We start from the raw sequence: 8,867 nt of genomic DNA, 5'->3' as shown, positions 1-8,867 counted from the left end.
AACAAGACAAGGTTAGCACTTGAAAAACAACATATTCAAGATAACCTAGGCTCTAGATACCAAATGATGAAGGATTATGTTGTTTTCTTTTAAGATTATTGAATATGGTGTGAGTTAAGTAAGAAAGCTAAGTGAAATCCCCACTGGACATTAAGATAGCAAGCTATCTAGATGTGAAGGTTCCTTTCACAAAGCTCAAGAGAAGAAGATGATGGATTGATTCAAAACAAAAAATAAATGGAAAGCACATAAACCATAGAAAACCAAGAACAATTAAAGGAAGAAGAAAACATAAAATGGAAAGGAAAGAAATGGTAAAAATGTGATAAACACACCACTACAAGGCTAGGCTAGAAGCCATGACAACCTTGAAGATGAGTGTATGTGTGTGTGTGTGTGTGTGTGTGCCGCCACTTGCTATGCAAGATAAGGCTTAAAAGTTTCACTCCCAAGGGAGGAAACTCTCACAAATGGTTGAGACACAAGAGTGTTTTTACTTCAAAATGTTCAACCCTTTTACATGTCTAGGAGCACCCCTTATATAGAAGAGTTTAGGGGCCTCTATGAAAATAAAAGATACCTAAGGATGTCTCTACAAAAACCTAACCCTAGCTTCTAGAAACTAGGTCAAATAAGGTTACAAAATGAGAGACAAAAGAGCTAACTATGGTGTGTGCAAGGCTAATTTCGTTCTAGCACTAAAGGAGACCAAGAAGGTGTCTCATATGTCTCCAAAAGTGGCTAAAGTGTGCTAAAAACAAAGGAGACCAAAGATACATAGGTACACTTGCTTTGTGCCTTTTACTTTATGCTTTTTGGCTTTTCTCTTTCTTCCACCTATGCTCCATCTCATCTCCACTTCTCCACTAAGGTTGCGCCATATCACCCACCATAATTAATCATACTTACACCTACAAAACACATAAATAAGGATTACACTAGTGCAGAACGGGGTTTTTAACTCACCTTATAGGCCTCGGTTACTGCAGGACCGAAGCCTATAAGGAGGCGGTGGCATTTTTGAAATTTTTCTCAGCATTTTGCCTCGGGTCCCAAATCAACCGAAGCATATAACCAGTTTTATGCTTCGGTTCTCAACCAACCGAAGCCTATAACCCATCTGTGGAACCTAGATTTACAAAACTGCCACTGATAGCGCACGCTTTGGCCTCGGGTGACAAAGGACTGGGGCCTATAACAGAAGATTTGGCCTCGGGTGGCGAAGAACCGAGGCCTATCATCCTTTCTACCTCGGGTGTTTACAGAACCGAGGCCATATCCTTTATTTAGGTTCCCAAATCGTGCGAACCCATCACTGTTCATCATCTTCTCTCTCGCAAAGCTCTCCGCCACCGTGCCCTCCGTCAGCTTTCGCCCTCTCCATCGCCGATTGCGCCTCCGTCCACGAAGATAGGGTCGCCGGTCTTGCTCCGCCACCGAACAGCAGGCAAAAAGGAGGCAGCCACCGTCGCGCCACTGTCGAAAATGAAGCAGCCACTATCGCGCCACCGTCCAGCCCTCGTTGCGGCCTCCGTCGCGCCACCGTCGCTCCTCCGTTGCGGCCTCCTGCGCGCCACCGTCACGCTGCCTCTGGTTGCGCCCTCTTTCCCGCGTACGCGCGCCCTCCGTCGTGCCTCCGTCGCCCCACTTCGCCACGGTCCCCCACAGCCACCACTTGGCGACAAACGTTGCACTGCTGCTGCGTGTGACTGCTCCGGCGAGTATCTTGCGCCTCGTTCGCAATTTCCAGCCACCGTTGCACTGCCAATTCTGCCCCGGGTAAATTCAAAATGCGTTATTTTTTCTTTCAATTTGTATATTTTTTTATGATTTAGGTAATTGTTTTGCATTTTGATGAGATTGTTGGTTGATTTTTACATTGTTCTTTTGCTATTTTTACGGTCTCTTATTTATTTTATTGCCTCTTGTAGCTCTTGAAGACCTCAGTATCGTGGGTGTGCATCATCTTCCATTGTCATTCAATTTTCACGCTCCCAGGTTCTTAATTCTATTATTTTGTAAGATTTTGTTGTTTATTATGTATTAGTAATATGTTATATATATGTGGTTTATTATTTACTTAAATATTTGTTTGATTTGTGAGTTAGCCTTAGTTTACCGTTTGAGATTCAATATGAAAATTATGTATTGTTTCCGAGTTTTCATTTTGAAAAAACTACATTTTTTTTAAATTAGATATAAAGGGATACAATACTAATAATTTAAATGTATTGAATCTTGAATTGTCCGATTGGACAATTTAAGAAGATTAATCACTTTCTAGTAATTTATTAGTGCATATATATATATATATATATATATATATATATATATATATATATATATATATATATATATATATTTTAAAATACAGATCTTAAAATTCATGAATATTTGTCAATTGTGTTTTGTATTGATCTTCGGGTGCATATTTGATTGTGGTTTATAATCACTTTCATTTCGTGTATCCTGAAGGCCAATGCGAAATGCTGGCCAAATTTCGTGAAATTTAAGATTTGTATTTTAAAAGTAATATGTACCAATAAAATAAAGAAAGTGAATCTTCTTAAATGGGATATGGTCACACCTTCATTACGACATGAGCATTGATTCAAAGATTACTGAAATTGTTCACGCAATTTCAGTATGGATCGAGATTGGATTAATTTACCACGTATTAGCGCTGAGTATGAGAATGGAGTAGAGGAATTTATAAAATTTGCGCAACGCTATGAGGGGAGAAGTGATGATGAGGTGAAGTTCAGATGTCCTTGTGTCAACTGTTTGAATGGAAGAAAATTGAATGCAACTCCAGTTAGGGAACATCTTATTTGTGATGGTTTCCTTAGAAGTTATACAATATGGACATGGCACGGCGAATTAATACACATTCCAACTGTTTCTCGAACTGAATATCTTGCTAATTCCTCCATGAAAGAGCGACGAGAAAAGCGACGGGAAGAGCAATTTGAAGAGCGAGTAGAAGTATAAGAAGACAATATGGAGGACATGATACGGGATGTTGGCGCAAAAGCTTTTGCACAAGCGCATGTGTATGAGACGATGTCTACTGATGCGGAAACTTCGTTGTATGTTGGTTCAACTAAGTTCACGCGATTATCAATGGTTTTAAGACTTATGAATTTGAAAGCGACCAATGGTTGGACAGATAAAAGCTTCACAGAATTGCTCATGCTCTTGAATGAAATGCTTCTCGAAGGAAATACTCTACCCACTTGAAACTATGGCGCCAAGAAAATTCTTTGTCCGATGGGTATGGAGTATAAAAGGATACACACATGTCCTAATGATTGCATATTATACAGAAAAGAATTTGAAGATTTGAAAAAATGTCCAAAGTGTGGGTCATCACGGTACAAGCAGAAAAGAAACAGTGAAGATAATGGTCAAATAGAGAAGGAAGGATATGCTTTGAAAGTAGTCTGGTACCTTCCAATCGTGCCCAGACTTAAGCGTTTGTTTGCAAATCCTAAAGACGCTAAAAACCTTAGATGGCATGCAACTGAGAGAAGATGTGACAGACTCCTTCGTCATCTAGCTGTTTCAATGCAATGGAAAAATATTGATCAGGAATTTCCCAAGTTCGGTAAAGAATGTAGAAATATTCGTTTTGGCTTAGCTACCGATGGAATGAATCCATTTGGTAATTTAAGTACAAACCACAGTTGTTGGCCTGTTATATTATTCATTTACAACTTATCTCCTGGACTCTGCATGAAGAGAAAATACATGATGTTGTCTATGATGATATCTGGTCCAAAGCAGCCTGGAAATGACATAGATGTATATCTCAATCCTCTAGTTGAAGACTTGAAGTTGTTGTGGGTTGATGGTGTTGAAGTATTTGATGTTGTTGCTTCTGAAACTTTCATAATGCATGCAATGTTATTTTGCACCATTAATGACTTTTCAGCTTATGGTAATTTGTCAGGGTACAGTGTCAAGGGTCATAAAGCATGTCCTATATGTGAAGAAAACACTGCATCTCATCAATTGAAAAACGGAAGGAAGATCATGTATTTGCGCCATCGAAGGTTTTTACAAGCTAATCATCCTTATCGAAGGTTAAAGAAAGCATTCAATGGACATCAAGAGAATGACAAAGCACCAACTCCATTAACTGGCATTCAAATTCATGAAAAAGTTAATAAAGTACATCATGTATTTGGTAAAACGTCCAAGAAGTCATCTGCATCGAGCCCTTGGAAGAAAAAATCAATATTCTTTGACCTTCCATATTGGTCGAAGTTAGAAGTTAGGCATTGCATAGATGTCATGCATGTAGAGAAGAATGTGTGTGATAGCTTGATTGGTACACTACTCAACATTCAAGGAAAGACAAAAGATGGAGTAAATGCTCGTTTGAATTTGGTTGAAATGAAGATCCGAGAATACTTGGCACCAAGGGAGGTTGGTAGGCGCACTTATTTGCCCCCTGCATGTTACACTATGTCCAGACAAGAGAAGATAAGTTTTTGCTTATGTTTAAAGAGTGTCAAGGTACCTCAAGGATACTCTTCAAATATTCAGAGTTTAGTGTCCATGCAAGACTTGAAGCTTGTTTGCCTAAAGTCTCACGATTGCCACATCTTAATGCAACATGGTACATTTACTTGTTCATGTGGTGAGAGAAATCAAGTTTTGTGGACCAGTATACTTAAGATGGATGTATCTCATTGAACGTTACATGAAGATTTTGAAAGGGTATGTGAAAAATCAATATCGTCCAGAAGCTTCAATGATCAAAAGATATATTGCTGAAGAAAGTGTCCAGTTTTGTTCAGATTACATGGCAAAAGCAAAACCGATAGGAGTTCCTCACAGATCATGGTTGAACAGGTGTTCTATAAGTAACAACATACGAGGTGTGAGTGTGGTTACCAAAAATCGCGAAGAGTTGATGCAAGCACACCTATACATATTGAACAACACAAATGAGGTAATGCCTTACTTATCTGCACACAAAGTCATTGTGAAAGAGAACAATCCAAGACAATCAGAGAAATGGTATTTGATAGAGCATAATAGAACATTCATGCCTTGGTTTAAATCTGAGGTTTTGAAAGATTCGCAATGCTTTGAGACTTTGATGTGGTTAGCAAATGGGTTGAAATTTGATGTCATCTGTTGTACAGGTTATGAAATCAATAATTGCACATTCTATACAAAGTCACTTGATGATAAAAGCACAGTACAAAATAGTGGAGTCAGTCTTGAAGCTGAGTCGCTACAATTATCTACATCTAAAGATCAAAATCTCGTAGTAGGATCAATGACATACTATGGTGTAATACAAGAGATATGGGAGGTTGATTATACCATGTTTATTATTCCACTGTTCAAATGTAAGTGGATTGACAATAAGAGTGGTGTCAAAATAGATGAATCAGGAATGACTCTAGTGGATTTTCGAAAGGTGGGTTATCAAGACGAGCCATTTATCATGGCACAACAAGCATCTCAGGTTTTCTATGTTAAAGATCTTGCGTCTGAACATTGGTTTGTCGCTCTTCATGGAAAAAAACATATTGATCCTAATGAAGAGAATATGAGTGGTCTTAATATTGCTGTCACCCACCCATTTAGAAGAACGATAAATGTTGATGATGTACATGCAATTCGAGAAGATCACGATGAAGGAATATACATATGACCAATCAATAACTTTATGTATGAATTTCATATTCTTGTTAAAATTTAGGTGTTTTGTTAAATAATGTTTTATATATTAATTTGCCAGTTGCTTATTAATGTTTTTTTATGTTTTCATTTCACAGATACATGGCTGAACATTATACTTCATCAGAGGATGAAGCACCTACTAAGAGACCCACCAGAGGAGCCACTAGGTTGAGAGAGCTCTTAAGTAGAAGAGCTAAAGGTCAGAAAACACATGTTCATATTAACGTCGACACTGGTGAGCCTAGTGGTCGTTGTGGGGACGTCTTCAAAAGCTATTTAGGAATGTTGGCACGAGAGAGAATATAAATCCTTAAGCCATCTTTTGATCATGTCACTGAAGTTGACCGGGAAATGATATGGCAATATTTATTGGTAACTAATATTAATGTTATTAAAATTATACTTTGATTTTGTTGATAATATGATAAATATTGTTGATGACATTTTCTATATTGCAGCTAACATTTGATATTTCAAATGTGCCGATGCTAAGACAAAAATATTTGTCATCGGTGGCTGAGAAATTTCATGGTTTTAAGACCAAGTTGACGTCAAGGTATGTCTTTGGACATAAAAAGAATGAAAATCCATTGTTGAAATACACTTGGATTGATGAAGACACATGGCGTCAATTTCTTGAGCTTCGGACATCTGAGGGATGGCAGGTATGTTTATTTGAAATCATCAATAGCACAATTGATAATTATGCAAAATTTGAACTAATTCATAAAGTGGGTTTTATATGTTACAAGTAAAGAGGAAAAAGGCCCAAAGCATAAGTGCTCAAAATAAAAACCCGCACATATTATCTCGTGGTGGGTATAGAAAACTTGAAGAGAAGATAATGACAGAAAAGAATAAATCTAGGCCCCCACCTTTTGAGGGTGAAGATACTGAGCCTCCTTCACCACCATCACGTCATCAGAAGTGGAAGTTAGCCCGTTTACGCTCATCGGGCAACTACACTTCTGACTCTGCACGAGAAATCTCTAAGCAAATTGTAAGATACAATTCTTATCTAAATTGCTCGTTAATGTTTTATATTGTATTTTTATTTATAAATTTTTTTGTTACATTGTAGGATTCGTTGGTTGAGCAAACCTCCCAAGGAGGATTCATTCCAGAAGGTCATCATGACATACTTGCTGCTGCAATTGGACGACCTGAGCACCCTAGACGTGTGCGTGGTGCTGGATCAGGAGTCGGCATACGCCAATTTTTTGGTTCCTCCTCTTGTCAGTCTTCATGCAGTCATGGTGCTAATTATGAACAAAGACTAAAGGAAATGATCACGGCGCAGGTGAGAGAAGAACTAATGCGCCAATTTGAGCATTATGGCATTCGTTCGCCAGTGGATCATCCGTCAGAACTAGACCCATTTGTGTCTCCCACGGGTAAATTTGTTTTCTATAAGTTATGAATTGAATAAATGATATTTAATAAAGTAATTGAATAACATTAATAAATCGTTGACTCTAACAGGTAGAAGCGGAAAGGGGAGTTGTTCAGCTCCACACGGGGATGACATGGATGACACTCATCCATGTCAGCTATATATTTGGGATGGTACAGAGAAGACACTAGTGGCTCGTGGAAAAGTATTTGAGGCAACCACAGTTCTTCACGGTAAAGGAGGTTCTCATGTCGTATGCTTTAGTTCCTATGCCAACAGATGAGGTGTATACTGTGGCACATGCATTCCAGTGTTTCCTCGCCTGGCCTAGAGATTTGGTTGATACTGACCCCCCAGTACAGACTCTTAAACCCACAAATATACTACATTTTTACGTTTACATGTTTATTATATTCAAACTTAAATTATATTCCATTTTAACTGAAATTGCATCAATATAGGAAAAACCTCAATCAAAGAAGATTCTTCTCTCTTTGGACGATCCTCTTGGTGCATTGCTCCAACTTGCAGAAATCATAGCTGATAAGCCGATGTAGGTTCCTTGGGATGCTAACATTTTTGGGAGAGATCTTGACATCCCACTTTACTTGCATTCCCAAGATGTCTTGGAGCTTGCACGGGGACAAGAGGAACTCAATATTACCATTATTCAATTATGGATGATGTAAGTCTTTTAGTCATTATATATAGTTATTCGATATATTTATGTATTTACTTATATCAAATCAATTTTTGATTTAGGTATCTGTCTGGTGTCACTGAAACTATGGGGCTGAATGGTCTATACGGGTTTATAGACCCCCAACTCACCCATGAAGGCAACAAGTTTGACGACATCCAAGCATATGTGACCAAATGCTTTCAACGTGGAAAAGAAATTTATTTTGTCCCTTATGTTGCTGGGTAAGTCATTTTTGTTAACTTATGAATATAATCAGTCATTTTAATGCATAACAATAAATTTATTTTCTTATCAGGCGTCATTGGCAGTTACTTGTGGTTTCCCTAAGGGAGAACCTTGCTGTGTGGTTTTGCTCTTTGCATCGCCCTCCCCCCAACCATCTTAGACAAGTGATAGATTGGTAAGAACCTCAATATCAATCTTATGAATATGACATGTTATATAAAAATATCCTAACTTATTCCCTATATCATAGTTCAATTGCTGCACATAACATGTTGTTAGGGAGATCAATGGCTAAGGCAAAAGGTCTTGTATGGTGTTCTCTCCAGGTTTGATATTTCTATCCATATCTTCATGATTGTTTGCTTGATTTTCTTCCAAAAAGGTATCGAATTTAAAAAAAAAAAGCCCATATGGCCTCGGGTGGAACCAAAACCGAGGCCAAAAGGCCGGGGTCTATGGCCTCGGGTTCCGTTGATGCAATGTTAGGATCTCAAAGGAGTGTGCTTAATAAAGAGGGAATAGGTTACAGTGGCAAATCTAATCCATTAGGCACCAGAAGTTTTCTAGATATAAGTAAACCAACATCTGTCATTTGCTCCTACTGTTCTGAACTTGGTCATGCATCAAATTCCTGCTATTTTAAAAATTGTGGGGTTCCTAAAGGAGAGTACAAATGGGTACCTAAAGGAACACCTCAAACCACTAACATGAAAGGACCCAAGTTCAATTGGGTACCTGCATCTTCTCTTTAATCTTTGTTTCAGATGTGTCTTGATGCAAGGAAAATAATGTAGCTTTTATATAATGGATGCTCAAGACACATGAAAGGAGATGTGAGAACTT

At 38.2% G+C, this 8,867-nt stretch overlaps 1 long non-coding RNA gene across 1 annotated transcript; it reads left to right on the top strand.

Moving 5' to 3' along the window:
* Positions 1 to 7,952: 7,952 nt before the first annotated feature.
* LOC146885642 (uncharacterized) lies at positions 7,953 to 8,350 on the top strand. Its single transcript, XR_014995813.1, has 3 exons — positions 7,953 to 8,020; positions 8,095 to 8,199; positions 8,275 to 8,350. It is a non-coding gene; the product is annotated as an uncharacterized LOC146885642 (long non-coding RNA).
* Positions 8,351 to 8,867: the final 517 nt, after the last annotated feature.

Source organism: Vigna unguiculata, chromosome 6 (assembly GCF_037176805.1).
Source record: "Vigna unguiculata cultivar grain cowpea cultivar isolate G323 ecotype 2 chromosome 6, ASM3717680v1, whole genome shotgun sequence".
Classification (NCBI taxonomy): Eukaryota; Viridiplantae; Streptophyta; class Magnoliopsida; order Fabales; family Fabaceae; genus Vigna; species Vigna unguiculata.
This window is presented reverse-complemented; position numbering and strand designations above follow the sequence as displayed.